The sequence below is a fragment of the Tympanuchus pallidicinctus genome, unplaced genomic scaffold, assembly GCF_026119805.1.
Source record: "Tympanuchus pallidicinctus isolate F22 unplaced genomic scaffold, pur_lepc_1.0 scaffold4, whole genome shotgun sequence".
Classification (NCBI taxonomy): domain Eukaryota; kingdom Metazoa; phylum Chordata; class Aves; order Galliformes; family Phasianidae; genus Tympanuchus; species Tympanuchus pallidicinctus.
Genome location: NW_026294758.1, coordinates 3,347,728 through 3,362,485, shown reverse-complemented (window position 1 = coordinate 3,362,485; position 14,758 = coordinate 3,347,728).

Below are 14,758 nucleotides of genomic sequence, written 5' to 3'. Positions count from 1 at the left end.
ATGATTCTATGAACAAAATATGTTATACAATAGAATTGGTCAGGCTTCACATTTAAATTAGCGTTTTCATTCATTGCTCACAAAACTTAATCCTTATTGGTTTTTGCCTTTGTTGTGTATGTAATAATTGACAGCACAGAGTCAAGGATCAGCAGAAAGCATTGCAAACTAATTAGAAAAGCTCCATGGGAATATTTTCAGCTATATTCAATGTTATCGCTATAATTACAAAGTAATAATTTTGAAGAGGAAGTTGTTTTTATAGTATGGTCTGTTAAGCTGATAATACACTGAGAATTTTTCTTGTAAGTGGCTTATTTTACGGTACAGTGATTTGATTGTTTAAAAAGGCTTAATGTTGACCCAAAATTAATCATGTTGAGACAACTGCAGGGTTACAAATCTGACATTATTAATTAAAATGAAGTATTTTATTTACTTGCAAGCTTGCTAACATTGGCCCAAGGTCCTACCTCCTTTTCCCTGCTGGACAGCTGAAAAATATTTTCATTTGTTATCTTGTAGTCTGACTTAAGTTAGAATTCTGTAACTCTAAATAAATGGAACTTAAAGTAAAGCCAATATTTCAGTTTATTTTAAACAGTCCTCTACAAAGAAAAGCATATTTCTTTGATCCTAATAATTACAGTAATATCTGTAAGTGTTCACTGTTTTGAACTTTGCACAAGGAACCTTGCTGATGATAGTTTAGAAGCTGATTAATACTGGGCATTGATTGCTCCTATTCAGAGTATTAGCTCAGTGTGTTTAATCATTTTTATTTCATCCTACAAGTTCTACATTTTTTTCAGTTCTCTCCACTATTCCACTGGGAGGAGAGGGAGAAGGCAAAAGGCTGTGTGGTGATTAGCTGTTTGCCAGGTTAAAGCACACATCCTTTATAAAAATATTTGATGCAGAAAAAGAAAAGCCATATGCTTTTGAGGTGGGAAATCTCCAGTTCTGCAGACTGTACTGTCAAGGCAAGTTTGGTGACAGTTGTTTGGCTTACTGGAATCTAGAATAGAACTAAATACTCAAAAGCAATAAACTAGAAAAGAACAATGAAAGGAATATTTAAGTACTCCTTTCTGTCATAATAATGTTATTACATACAAATAAATGCATGGAAAAGACCAGTCAATTGTTCCATGTATAAGGGATTTTTAGAACAGGATAGTTCAACTGGAAGGGATCTACAAATGCCTTCAAATCCTAGTTCTCAACCGCTTCAGGGTCAACCAAATGTTAAACCATATAAATTAAGTATTTTGCAGATGCTTCCTGAACACTAATAGACTTGGCATTAATCAGTTTGGTAGGAAGGGTTGATGATTGCCCAGTGCTCCTTGTAGCCTCTCTCACTACTGCCTTTTGTGCTCTACCATTCAGTCAGGTCATCAGGTAGTATAGCATGAACCTGTCTGTTTCACACCTGGACAATTTGTCCACAACAGTGCCATGAGGGACAGCATTAAAAGCCTTACTGAAACCTAGCAAGACCGTGTCCACTGCCTTCTGATAGGTAGATGGTTGGACTGGATGATCTTGTAGGTCTTTTCCAGCCTTGGTGTTTCTGTGATTCTGTGATTCCGTGATTCTTTTCACCCACCAGGCAGATGACATGCTAACAGCACCACCTGAGGAGAGCTAGGCTGTCATCCCCAGCAGAAGAGGCAACCAGTTCAGACCTCTGGCTATGTAGAGTGCACAAGACTCTCTCGGGCTCTGTGGGGTGCAGTCAGAACAGCTGTGTGAGCAGGTAGATATCTGCTCTACCTTGTGGCCAGGCTACAGGATGAAATACATCAATTAAAAAGTGTCACTGGGGACAAAAAGAAGGAGCAGGGAAACTCCATGCACAAACGGATTATTTCAAAGGAAAAAAAGCTAACCCAAGGCAGCCTGTATCAGATCGAGTTGAGGAAAAGAATTGCAAGGCTGGAGGCAAGAACACAGAGGAACAGAGCAGATGGAGGCAAGTCTTTGCCTGGAGCTTCAAATGAAAAACCTCGTTGCCTGCTCCACCCTGCCCAGGTGTCTCTGTGCAGTAGGTATGAGGCCCTGGAGTAGAAGGCCCATCTGAGGGTTGTAACAGCCCACTCAGTCCTGACATGCTAACGAAACCACACCAGGAAAAGTTGTCCTCCAACACAGAGGCTATTTCATTGAAGAAGAGACGGGTATTGGTCATCAGTGATTCCTCCCTACAGGGAACAGAATGTCCACCATGCTGAGCAGACCATCTTCTTAGAGAAGTCTACTGACTTCCTGGGGCTTGGGTGAGGGACATCACCAGGAAACTAGCTAGCCTGGCATGGGCAACAGACCACAACCCCTTACTGCTTGGCCATGTAGGGAGAGATGATGCAGGTACATGCGGGTCAAGGGCATAGCTAGATTACAGAGACAGGGTGCTGATGGGGGCCTTGAAGGACCCACTGTCTTGAGAGGTGTTGGGAAGACTGCAGCAAATGCAAAACACTATGATGATGAGGCAATGACTGCTGGAGTAACAGAAGTCAATGGGGAAAATCAAGGGCAATACCTAAAAGGAATGAAGGAGTTATGCTTTAAGGATTGACAAGACCAGCTGCCCAGCTGAAGTGCCTGTACACCAATGCACACAGCTTGAGAAACTATCAGGAAGATCTGGAAGCTACTGTGGTGCTTGAAAATCACAATTTAATGGTCATCTCCAAAACCTGGTGGGATGATTCCCACTACAGGAATGTTGATGGCTACAGGCTGTTTAGAAAGGACAGGTGAGGAAGGAGGCAAGGGCAGGCTGGTAAGAACAGACAAGAAGACTGAGGTGCTTAACAACTTCTTGCATTGGTCTTCTCTGATAAATGCTCACCACGCATCCCTCAAGTATTTGGTTTGGCAGGAGGGGACTGGAGAAGCAATGTCCCTCCCTCTGTAAACAAAGATCAGGTTCATGACCACTTGAGGAACCTGAACATCCACAGATCTGTGGGTCCCAATGAGATGCATGCCAGAGTCCTAGTGGAATTGGTTGATGTAGTTGCCAGGCCTCTCTCTATGATATTTCAAAATCATACATGTCATGGCAAACAGTTGAAGTGTCTGGTGACTGGAAAAAAGGAAATATCTCGCCTATTTTTAAAAAGGATAAATAGGATGACCCTGGGAACAACTGACCTGTCAGTCTCACCTCTCTGCTGGGGAAGAGCATGGAACAGATCCTGCTGGAAGCGATGCTAAGGTACATGGAAGACAGGGAGCAGATACAAGAGAACCAGCATGGCTTCACCAACAAATCCTGTTTGTTGGTGCAAACAGCAAATCCTGTTTGACCAACCTAGTGGCACTCTATGATGAGTTCACTGCGTCAATGGACAAGGGAAGAGCTATTATTGATGTCATTTATCTGGACTCTGTAAGGGCTCTGACATGGTACTCCACAGCATCCTTCTCCCCAAATTGGAAAGAGATAGATTTGACGGGTAGGCTATTTGATAGAACTGGCTGCAGGATCAAGTCCAGAGGGTGATGGTCAATGGCTCTCAGTGTCTGTATGGAGGTCAGTGATGAGTGGAGTCCGATAGGAGTTGGTGCTGGGGCTGATATTCTTTCTTATCTTCATGAGTGACATTGGCAGTGAGTTCGAGTGCAGCCTCAGCAAGTTTCTTGATGACACCAAGCTGTGGGGTTCGGTGACACACCAAGGGGATGGAATGCCATCCAGAGGGAACTGGACAGGCTTGAGCAGTGGGCCCAGGAGAACTACATGAGATTCAATAAATCCAAGTGCAAGATCTTGAACCTTGGTGGTGGCAATGGCCATTACCAATACAGGCTGGGGTATGAAAGGATTGAGTGCAACCCTGCTGAAAAGGACCTGGTGGTGCTAGGAGATTGGAAGCCAGATATGAGCCAGCTCTGTGCCCCTGCAGCCCAGAAAGCCAACTGTACCCTGGGCTGCATCAAAAGAAGCACAGCCAGCAGGGCAAGGGAGGTGATCCTGACCCTGTGCTCTGTGCTGGTGAGGTCTCACTTGGAGTCCTCAGCAAAGGAGGGACATAGAACTGTTGAAGAGCATCCAAAGAGCCACAAAAAATGAAGATTTGCCAGAATGTAGTTTCACTAGTTTCAGTAATTGTAGTTTACAGTTACAAAGTAAGTGAGTTTAATTCACGCAAGTGAGGAACAAAATGAAAGTAGTGATACCCCTACACACCTCATGTACTTCTGGGAAAAGAAAAAACTAGAATAAAAACTCCTTCTTCTATGTAAAGATTGCTTCTGAATACCTATGTACTGCTTTAACTGATTTGTCAGAAAAATAAAAAAAGAACAAAGTTAATTTATTCATGAGCTGAAATTTATGTCATAAATCAAGCTTGGAGCAAAGAATTTATTATATGTTATCAATTGTCAAAATTTGAGGGGCCCTGAAAAAGAAATCCATATTACCATAACAATGGCATGAAACAGTCATCTGTGTTTTATACACTGTACATCTGGAAGTCGTGGGCTGGGGTACTACTTTATCCAGCTACATTTTTCTTATGAAACATATTACTGATTACTGTTAGAAAACAAAGCAAAATCATAGTAAGTCCAAATAATGAGGTTAAAATTGAATACCTCTTTTGGATTAACTGAAAAAAAAAAAAAAGATTTGAAAAATTTTTCAAGATTATTGATTATTATTTTTCAAGACTATTGGACTTTCTTCTTGGTCTTGTATTTTCTTTCTCCTCTTTTTATTTCTTCCCATACTACTGAGGCAGCTTAAGAAGATCTCAAATTTTATAGATATTATCAAGTTTATATGTACTCTGTCCAAGAGAGGGATTGTAGAACTATAATCATAAACAAGATACGACTTACTGTAGTTTGGTAGATACTGTTTGTGTTGCTGAGGCTTCCAGAAGTGAGGAGGAGGGAGACTACACACCTCTTTCAACCATTAGCTGAGAGTTATGTCTTCTTAGGCTTAAAAATAATTATTTTGCCCATTGTGCTCCGATGTCCTGTCCAAAAATCAGATCTCAGCAGAAATAGAAGGATGAAAATTCTCCATGTAAGCAGGATACACAACTAAAAGGCAAGCTAACAATCCTCAGAAAAAGGAGTAGACTTTCACATCATTACTAGAAACTAAAAATGTTAATCAGTTCTAGCAATATCCTCAAGCAAAGAAGATTTTAAGGGGAAGAAAAAGTGTACTATTATCTTTTCTATAATTAAAAGCTATTTGTAATGATGTCTGTGGTAGTTGGAGGCACATTTTTAGAAAGATGTTTCTTGAACATTCTAAAGAATATGTGAAACACCAAGCAAGTATTTTTCAAAAATATTATGAAAAATGAGGATGTATCTTTTATTAGTTTAGTGTCTTCCAGAGAATAATTTGGATAGCAAAATATGACGTTAAATTTGTTTTTTTTCTGATGGCATTCCAAAGGCATTCCAAATGATATAGAATAATACCTGATTCGTAGTTTTATAAGAGATAGTTATTACATGGCATATAGTTCCCAGTGCTGTAAATGCATGGAAGTGAAGCTGAAGGCAAACTCATGTGAAGGAAACACTGCATAAAGCCCTTCCTTTCCATACCAGAATTGTGAATGATCTCTTTGAAAGGTGACACACAGCTCAAGGAATTCATCTTCTGTGTTGAGTATCTCTGGATAGGGGCAAGGAGAAAAGGAGGAAGGAGCAACAGCCAGGGAGAAATTCTGTGGTAAGAAATAAACATTATTTTTAACAATAACATTATAAAATAATGTGATAATTTGCTTGTCAAAATATTAACACTAACTAAATATGCAGTAGATCCTGATGAAGTTAATTAGGCCATTCTAGTTAAAAACTCATTTTCCGGTACGACTATGCACATCACAGCCTTGTCAACCAGATCCTGAGTCCATAATTAGAAAGTCTGTGTTAAAAACGTGAAAAGTCTGTCTCCAAGTTGACAACACAGAGGACAAAAATTAGAACATTTTTACTGATACTTGGATAAACTCATCAGATAAAAATAATATAATAACAACAACTAGAATATAATGTCTAGGACATCAACTTCATGGGAAACTTCAGTATTTGAGTAAAAGGAAGATCTGCCACTGGTTTAGTGTGTCCTGAAGCTAGAGAGAAAATGAAGATAGTCTATTGTTTAATAAACATTGAGAGTATCAACCCATTAAATCAAGAATTCCTCACAAAAAAAGGCAAAAAAAGAATCACATTTACCAAAGATCCACCCAGTAACATCAAATGGTATGAATTATTTTCAACTATTGGTATGGATGGAAAGCAAGCTTTCTGTTCAAAAACCAAATCCAGTCAAAGAAGGAACACAGAAGGAGAAGATAGATGAGTTCAACTTAGCAAACAATGTTACTGAAAACAGAAATATTTTTGAATTGTCAACTAGTCATTTGTAGTGATAAAGATCAAATTGCTGGCATAGTCTGTAAAAATTCCCATGTCATTTTTAAAAAGATATTACCCAATGAGCTCAAGCATACATTTTAAAAAAAGAAAAATGACATCTATTTTCTCATACAGTTTTTCAAGCAGAACGTCAACCTCCAGTTCAAATTTAGGCATTCATAAGACCACCCTTCCTTGACTAAGTCAAGAAGGCAATCAAAATGTGGAATTTTGATCTCAGAATCATCATGCTGCTCACCAATAAAACAAAGAGCTTGCTCTAGATACATTTTTCATAATGTTGAAGTAAGAAGTGTTGAAACTATTGAAGGATTTGTAGGCAAATGGGACACCTTCTGTAGCAAAAACTTACAGGTGAAAGTACAATAAAAGAATGTCAGTCACTACTTATTGGCTTTAGAATTCTTTATTGTAAAGAGGCATGAAGTCATTATGAAGCTGAAAAAATCTGATGCAGTAGACAAGTTCCACACAAATGTGCGAAGGAACTTCTTTACAGTGAGGTGACGGAGCACTGGAACAGGCTGCCAGGGAGGTGGTGGAGTCTCCTTCTCTGGAGATGTTCAAGACCTGCCTGGATGCCGACCTGTGCGACCTGCTGTAGGGAACCTGCTTTGGCAGGGGGTTGGACTCGATGATCTCTGGAGGTCCCTTCCAACCCCTACAGTTCTGTCATTCTGTGATTCTGTGATAAGCTTTCACCAGGCAAAGTTTTAACAGTGCCATTCAGAAGTTATCAAATACTTTGGTCAGCTTAGAGTTATATCAGATGACACAGGCTAGGCAGAATGCACTGCCAGATGTGGTATATCTTTGTTGTGATTAACAGGAAGAGCTGGGAAACAGCAAAGCCGAAAACATCAGGCTAAATAAAACATCTACACAGTGGCAGTAATATCCATTTTGCTATATCACTGTGAAACATTGCCTTGCTATAGATAACATATACAGCTTCTAAATGTATTTCAGTCTGCACCATCTGTGTGCCATGTTGTGCATGATGTATCCTAGTAACATTTATACCAACAAACTTTTGGAACACACTCATCTACAAGGGAATAAATCAACAGTTGTCACTGAACAGCTACACTGTGCTGATCATTCAACTGGAGTGGAAGAAACAAAAACACTGCTGCAGATGTTGAATGGCGAGCCATAGGAGTAGGTGTGGTGGAGAAGCAACACAGATTCAGGAGCGCAGCCTGGGCAATGTGAATTTTATGTCAGTTGTTATCACTGGCTGCCAGTACACAAATCATATCAACATATGTTGGCCTGAGTGTGTCTAAGTTTGAGAAGCTCTACACACAAAAAAATTCAATTTCCAAAGCAGGAATGTGTAGAACAAGGTGTTCCAGTGTAGGTAGGGGAGACTTCATCTCACATTCCTTCATTGAGCTTCCAGTCAAAGCACATATGCAGAAGGCACTGCTCTTAAAACCTAAGTGAAGATTACTTTACAGAGATAATGAGGTTCAATATGAACCACAACAAATTACTCCCACTTCTAATCATTTTTTGGTGGGAATTACAATCTCTAAGTACATAGTAAGTTTCAAGTCTTTAGTGATTGAAGGTCTTATTTTCTATATATTGCAAGTGTACCAAAGGTAGCCATAAGCCTTTTAAAATAAGTGCTTCAACAAGATCTGAAGACTGTCAGAGAGCAAGAGTAATTACTGAATGTAAATCACTTATTTCACCCTTAAAGGATATAAGATCTTTTAATAAAGTCCTACAAGTTATAGGAAGCATGCAGTCTCAAAAGGAGAGCATCATTAAACACAGACTTTTTCTAACCTTATCATACTTTTATGTGGGTTAATTTGAAAACAGATTGGCACAGAAGCTGGAGTCTTTGACTGATCCTGCTTTCCTCTCAATAAATTATTATCTCAACTGAACACTTCATTTATTACGCAGTCCTTCTGAGTGCCAGATCACTAACTCATTGTAAATCAGAAAATTTAATTTTTTACAGACCACTAGTAGTGCTGGTTGAAGTCTCACTTGATGCAATTTGGAAAAATTGAGCCTGAAACTGCTACTGTGAGATCGTTATCTGAACAAAAATGGAATCATGGCACAGAGAGATCTGAAACTGAAGGTATCCAGCAAAATTCTATGTTTTCTGAAGGTCAAAGCATACTGTCATCAAAGACTTTACATTGCTGACTGATCCAATCTGTTTTAACAATGATCATCTGGACAAAGAAAACATGCTCTGTCAAGACTTACTAAATTAATACACAGAGGAGAGGCCTAAAATTTAGGAACCCTTTCCAAGTGATGTCTAGAAGTGAACCCTTAACCAAGGTCACAAATCCATTTGCAAGTGTATGGTGAGAATATTTATCTTCAAAATGAAGACTAATTTCAATTCTGGATTTCTTACCTAAGTATTCCTAGTGAATAACATATTTTTTCAATATCTATGAATTTTTCTAAAATCCAGGTTTCGTGGTCTGAAGTTCTTTTAGTAAAGAGGCATATATTAATGTCCTATATGTCCTGACCAAGAAGAGAAAATTATTTTCTCTGCATTAAGAAAGTAAAAGATTAGCTCTTTTATAACACCTATGATAATACTAGTAAAATCTGAATATTCGGTATGTTAAAAGTTTAAGTCCTTTACACAGGTTCCTGTTTGTCAAATTTCAAGTCACCATTTTAGAAAGAAAACCAAGCAATGAAAAATGCTATTATGAATTCTCCAAGCAAGCTAAATTAGTTTCCATGGCAAAAAGGAATCTAGTGATGATTGGTACAACACTGATGAGGTTATTACAGTGTAAAGTAGAACATGCTGGTTTCAAAAAGCTTTTATAATTCCCTTGATAATGCAACATAATATGCAAATAACCACTACTCAAGCACAAGTTAATGACTGCAATGCAAAAGGTTCAGTTAGAAAATACTGGAAATCCTTGTAGCTGCCTTAAAGTCATTTGTTTATCACAACTTTCAGAAGCTGTCAGCCACTTTCTCAAATGTTGATCTCTTTCCTCTCTCAGGAATTGTGCCTAAAAACTATCCAGTTCAGAAAAGCCACTTGTCTTCTGCACAGTTGTTTGTTTTTTGTTTTGTTTTGTTTTTTAAAGCAGGGTCAGCTTCAAAAAGAGAATTGTAACTGAAAAGACATTTTCAAAGACTAAAGAAGCTCAAGCATTTCTTACTCGTGTTTGTTTAGAAGATACATTCCTTTGTTTGTTTCTTAGCTACACTTTTTACTTTGTATTACATGGGATTTTGTTTTGAAATAGCAAGTTTGAAACTTTTCAGCACATAGGCATTATTTCAAAGGAAAATATGAAGGGCAGATGACAAGTCATCTATTGGTCCGTGTACTTTGCAGACAGTACTACTTTCATTGAATGTAACTCTAGATTGTGGGACAGCCAAAACACAAAGAATATTTTGCAGATTCATTGATAGAGTGCACTCATCTGTACAGCAAGCCTATGTTTTTTGAGATGCTGACTGCTTCTCAAGTGATCTTAATTTACTTGTTAGTAACTGCAGATAAGCCAGTCGTAACAATTTCACCCCAAACAAGGCCGATTTCAAGAACTTAAATATAATGGCTGAAGAATTTGGAGCATAAAAGGTGAAATTTAAAACTCACTCTTCTGTAGTGCTCTAAAGAAAACACAACCAGCAGCACCATTTTTTGTTGCCTTCTAGTGTTACTTATACTTGCCACAGATGTAAAGTATGTACACAAAACATGATAAACAAATAGTAACACATTTAAGTAGATGTTCTTTCAACAGACAACACAGTCTTGTTTCTACAGATCATTTTCCTCAATATCAAATCCTGAAGGAGTCCTGAATCCTGATGTTCTTCAGTTAAACTATGCTTCTGCCTGACCACACAGACCTTATGGGATCGGAAGACCTTTCAGTTACTGACTGGACAAAAGACCACGGCTCATGTGGATGATCATGAGCCAGCAGTGATGTGCGCTTGTGACCAAGAAGGCCAGTGGTATCCTGGGGTGCATGAAAAAGAGTGTGACAGCAGGTTGAAGGAGGTGATCCTCTCCCTCTACTCTGCCCTGGTGAGGCCTCATTTAGAATACATGTCCAGTTCTCAGCTACCCAGAACAAAAACACGTGGATCTTCTAGAAGGAGTCAAGCACAGGGTCACAAAGATGATGAAGGTCCTGGAGCATCTTGCTTATGAGGAAAGGGGAGAGACCTGGATCTGTTCAGCCTGTGGAAATGAAAAGTGAGGGGGGATCTGATAAATGTGATAAATCTGATAAATCTGATAATTTATAACTGTCTAAAGGGAGATGGGAGGCAAATGTATGAGGCCAGGCTCAGGAAAACATCATGGCTTTGAAAGAATCTTCTGGTCAAACTGAGGGAAGATACAAGGAGCAGAAAAAGGGATGGGTAGCCTGGGAAGAACACAGGGATGCTGTCTGGACATGCCAAGATCAGAAAAGCCAAGGTGCAGATGGAATTCAGCTTGGTGAGGGATGTGAAAAAATGTGAGAAGGAATTTAATAGATACATTGGTCGAAGAGACAAAGGAGATTGGTATTCCCTCTGATAAATGAGAAGGGAGAAATGGCTTCAGCAGGCATGGAGAAGGCGGATGTACTCAAGGAATTCTTTCCCTCAGTCTTCTAGATGGTCTCTAAGGTCCTTTCCAACCCATCTATGATTCTATGATTCTATGAAATGACACTTAGAGAGTTAAACTATGTCTTACTGAGAAATTTATTATCTATCTCCATTCAAATAGGAAATTTCTCATCTGGAAATTCTCTCAAGCATTCCAAGTCAAAGGTCTTATCTTATGTAGCAGAGCAGAGCACAATCTGGCCTTAATTACATAGCGTATTTTGCAAGCTAAATCTTAGACCACAGTTTAATGTTGCACAAAGCTGTGGATTACATGGATTTCTCCAGAAGCAGTACCTTCTATTTATTTCCATGAAAACAACATGAACAAAGACCATAATAAAACTGTTCAATAGTGCATATTCCCAGGTTAAAAAAAAGTTTTTCAACATGCTCATTGCAATTTGCTATGTATTTTCATCACCCATGCAAGCTGGGCTTGTAAAAACAAGCAAAGGTGGTGCATTATTTCACAGATACTATGATTATCATAGTCTAGGGAAATGTTCCCTGTGCAGACCAACTTTTGCTGTGCTAACATCAACTGTATGGTCTCCATGTAAGTTCAGCAAGAGCCAATGAGTGTCAATGGGTGCCATTTTTTCCACGTGGAGGAATTCAGTTCCACACCTTTGTTTTATATACACCTCCATGTAAGATGTCATTTTGTCAGACTGTCCCCTTGCTGCCATCTTTTGCACAGCAACAAAACATAATGAAATACTGGTGGGAAGGCTCAACCTCTATTCCCATACCACCACTACCTGCCTCATGTTGTGGGTTAATTTAGGAGACATTGCTTTTGGAGCAGCCTTTATAAAATGCATTAATCTTAACCAGAAATCTAAAGCTTATATGAACATTTGAGTTTCATTAAGCCCTTATAACATCTCAGAAGTCTTTTATCTGGAAAGATCTAAATGTGATATTAACTCTACATTTAAACTCGGATTCACACTAGAGGGTTCCTTCTCAGATAATTTATTCTGTAATTGAATGATTCAGTGGTAGATATCCACTCGTAGATTGTAGTAGGATATAAACTAAGCAGCTAGTGTTGAAAAGCAAGTTTACACTTGGCTAGTTGTTTACATTTGATTTCTTCTTATGTTTGCCTCAGTATTCAGAATAATGAATAGGAAAAAAAAAAAAAAAAAAAAAAATGATTTTAAGTGGGTGTAACATTCCATACAGTAGAAGAAACTCTTGCGTTCTTGGCTAGAAAAGACCAAGATGATTTTTTTTTATGACTGTGGACAATTGCTTTGCAGAAAGCAAATATATCCTTAAAAAATCCAAGGCTTTACAACAATGAATAATTTCTGACAATTCAGAAAAAGGAGGAGACGAAGCCAGGATGGATGAAGCTTCAACTTTTTCTTCAAACTGTTCTTCAGCTTTGGGAAAGACAGACTTTCAAATCATCAGTACCACAATATCAATTCTACCAGAGACCAAGAAATGATTAGGCAACACTCTCAGATATTTCGTTTCATTTTTGGTGGCCCTGTGTTGGTCCTTAAAATGGACTCAGTGATCCCTGTGGATCCCTTCCAACTCAGGATTTTCTATGATGGTTTGATTTTTAACCTCAGATACAGTAAAAATAAAAGATCTTAAAGTTATGTATTGGACTACGTATTGTTTCATGAGGGAAAGCCTAGGACATGAATGACGCAGCAAAACCAAAGCAAGATGTTGGCATCCTTTCCTTCCAGGTTCACTTTCTTTGCTCAGGCTTTCCTGGCACAATCTGCTTCCCATATGTCTCTAAAATATATGGCATGCAGTATATGGTGACATGCATTAGTGGGTAGTAAGCATTAAAAGAAATTGTAATTAAAACAAGTTACAATGATTTTTTTATTTTCAGATTTCTGAGTCATACTTTAGGAAAAAAGGATCACTTTTCTGTCAATGAACACCATGTTTTCTAGTTGATTTTTAGATTAATTGCAGTTTACTAAATTTAGATCAACATATTGCCTCTGCAAAGAAATACAATTTTAAATGAAAAGTAATTTTCCTTTGTCATAAACTTAATTATGAACATGAATTTCTAAAGCCATTCAAAGCAATGGATCAGGAATATTAGCAAAATCTCCCTAAATATTATGGTGGACAGTTAAGGAGGAAAAAAATGTTGAAATACTTAGAAGTTTTCCAGAAATCAGAATATGAGAAAATGTGACTATTACAGATATCATGCAATAAAAGCTCAAAAAATGCAGAATAGCAAACCCGGAACCTGATAGCTACTTTGCTATGTCATTTCATTTATGAAATAGTGAATTTCTGTACTGCATTCAGTTTCCACTGGCATACTTCCTCCTAAGGCTTGTTTTAGCAAAGTCTTTTCATTCCCACTCTGTTATACAACAGCTTTCTGATACCTGATCAACTCAAGGACAGAAGAAGCCACTCAGGATGGGGCAGAGGGAGAGAGGAAGGAAGGAGATTTTAGTTTGCTTTTAATTGCTTTTTAACTGCTCTAGTCTGTTATTAATTTGCAATAAATTGAATTAGTTTTTCTTGTGCTGAGTCTATTTTTCCCATAGTGGTAATTAATGAATGATGTCTCCATCTTTATGTCACCTTAGGAGTTTTTAAATAATATTTTCTCCACCTGACAATCTGAGGAGGGTGAGTGAGAGGGTGGTAAAGTGGGAAACTGACTGCAGGCCAAGAGCAACACATTGCAGATACTTGTTGCAATTTTTTTCTATATTATAGTGTTTGCTAGAAGTCATATGATATATGTACACACTTGGCTCTTTCACACTTCTTTGAAAAAAAAACTATGAGAGCTACACTGGAATTTTTAGTCATCCTTTTAATTTTTTTTTCTTTGAATAAGAAATAAATTAAGTTTATTTGTTTGCACCAAAATACACATGTGAAAAAAAAGCCTATATTTTTGCTAGGCTACTTGATTTAATTTAGTAAACTCAGTAGAGATGTTCAGCTTTGAGTCTGAAAATTGGACAAATGATAATGACTACTATACCAGTAAAAGTACCATTGCAAGTTGTTCTTCCCAGAATAAGTAACTGATAGATGTCACTTACATTTATTCATCCTGTCCTACATTTAGAGCAATAAATGAAGAGTGGACAGTGTTAATAAAATGTTTGGGTGTATCACATAAGACTGGGCATTTGTCTGTGCCATGTGCCTGTCTAGCATTCTAGAATGGAAAGACAGATTTATTATCTTTCCTTCTTGTTATCAGTGCTTTAATGTTTGATTGAGACTTGCTCACCATTAAAAATGAAGACTACTGTATAAACTACACAACAGTATATTTTTAATGATCATTACTGTTCTGCGTGTGGATGAAACAGAGAAATTAAATTCCTAGTATAACTATTCATAGGGGTGCTAAAAAAATTAAAACAAAAAAGCACCAACATTAGAAAGAATAATTCCTAGGAGCGTGTGCTACATAATTATTACTATACAATTAATGTTCTTTAATCCTATAATTAATTCTTATTTATAAACATAAGAAAACTTGATATTAAATTGACATGAGGGAATTAGGAGCCATTGAAGCAAAGTTGCACAATGTAGAAAGTAAAACTGTAAAGACATTGAGCCTTTATTCTCAGTTTTTGTCATAATCTTCAATATTCTCAAAGTACTTGAGTAACTTCTCTGAATATTTTCTCCCCAGAGGACTTCT